The sequence below is a fragment of the Notamacropus eugenii genome, chromosome 4 (assembly GCF_028372415.1).
Source record: "Notamacropus eugenii isolate mMacEug1 chromosome 4, mMacEug1.pri_v2, whole genome shotgun sequence".
Taxonomy (NCBI): Eukaryota; Metazoa; Chordata; class Mammalia; order Diprotodontia; family Macropodidae; genus Notamacropus; species Notamacropus eugenii.
Genome location: NC_092875.1, coordinates 299,448,718 through 299,450,301, shown reverse-complemented (window position 1 = coordinate 299,450,301; position 1,584 = coordinate 299,448,718).

Here is a 1,584-nt window from a genome sequence, read left to right as displayed (position 1 = left end):
TTTGAGGGACCCTTTGCAAGGACTTCAATAGCTTCACTTCAATAAAGAAAGATGTCATTCAGGAGGATCAAATTCAGGAGGATCTGTCATACTATTCTCAAATACAGAGTCAAAATAAGGCATATAGTAGTGGCCAAAGCACAGGGCAGCTAGATCCTACAGTAGATAGAGTTCCAGATACTCAGGAAGACAAGTTTAAGTTTGGCCTCATTTACTAGTTGTGTGACTTTGGGCAAGTCACTTAATCCTGTTTGTCTCAGCTCCTTATGTAGGCTGAGCTGGAGAAAGAAATAACAAACCACTCTAGTTCTTTGCCAAGAAAACCCTAAAGGGGTCACAGTCAGGCATAACTGAAAGGACTCAATAACAAAAACATGTGAAGCCCTGTTTTCCACCAGTAGGGAGTTAGAATATCAAATCACCACCAGTTCCTAAGGATTTTCCATTCCACATGAAATAGCAGTAATCTGAACACAAGATCCAGGTTTATCATTCTACTCCTAACCTAAATAAGAATCCTATACAAAAAGATCTACTAATCTACCAATTTAGTCACCTGATCTTACCCAGCAACCCAGTGAGCCTGACTTAATTACACTTAGGTGTCATTCATCCTCCCTGAGTGCCTCTTTTTTATTGTGAACATTTCTTCACAATAAAGTTGGCTTCCTCTACTTACTCCCAGGGAGGATATGAATACTTACTATAACTATATCTTATTCTTGGTCCTCACTTGCACAACTCTTCGGAACTTTGAACCACACTTCAAACTCTATGAAAGAACTGTTTTAACCTAACTGAAAGAAGGAATTCAAAGGTATAATTCTAGTAACCAAAACACATCACATGTATGCAAAGACAGAGAAGAGGTACAGTAGAATAAGGATCTTCCTGTTTATGATGAAGACAATGTTATTTTTCCAGTCACCTAAGATTCCTAAACTAATTGATATATTTTCTTCCTCCCACTCCTTCATCATTCATATCCAAACAGTGGTCAAGTATAAGCAATCCCTTCCCCCCAGAGGAAAGACACTATTTTGGAAGTTACTATAATAGTCCAAATAAAACATATTGAGGGTCTAAACAAGTGTGGTGACCATATGAGAAAAGAATAGGGGACAGATGTAGAACAGGACTTGGAAATTAATTGGATATGAAAGTGAAGATGGAATCATGATTAGGAGGGCAGGACAACTTTGCCTTTTCTCCAAACCTAAAATTCAGAGGGTGTAAAAAGTTCAGGCAATGACTTTTAAATTGGACATTTAAAATGTGATATATTTACATTCCACTTCTTCAACAGCATGGAATAACCTAAGGTTAGCACTCAGCAAGAATAATTAATCAAGGCATGCCTCTTTCCACCAGCCACACCAAAAGAGCTTCCCCCTAGAGTGGTCTCTGGCAGCGGGCTTGAAGTGCTCTACAATCTATTCCCCTATAGAGGTTGATTAGTGGTTCAATCCCCCTCCTCTGGGCAGTCTTCGAGAGTGACCCCAATGGGTGCAATGTTAGATAACTCCCAAAAAGGTCATTAGTACTCTGAGGCCCCTACTAAGGACCTCCTTTCCCATTAAAATC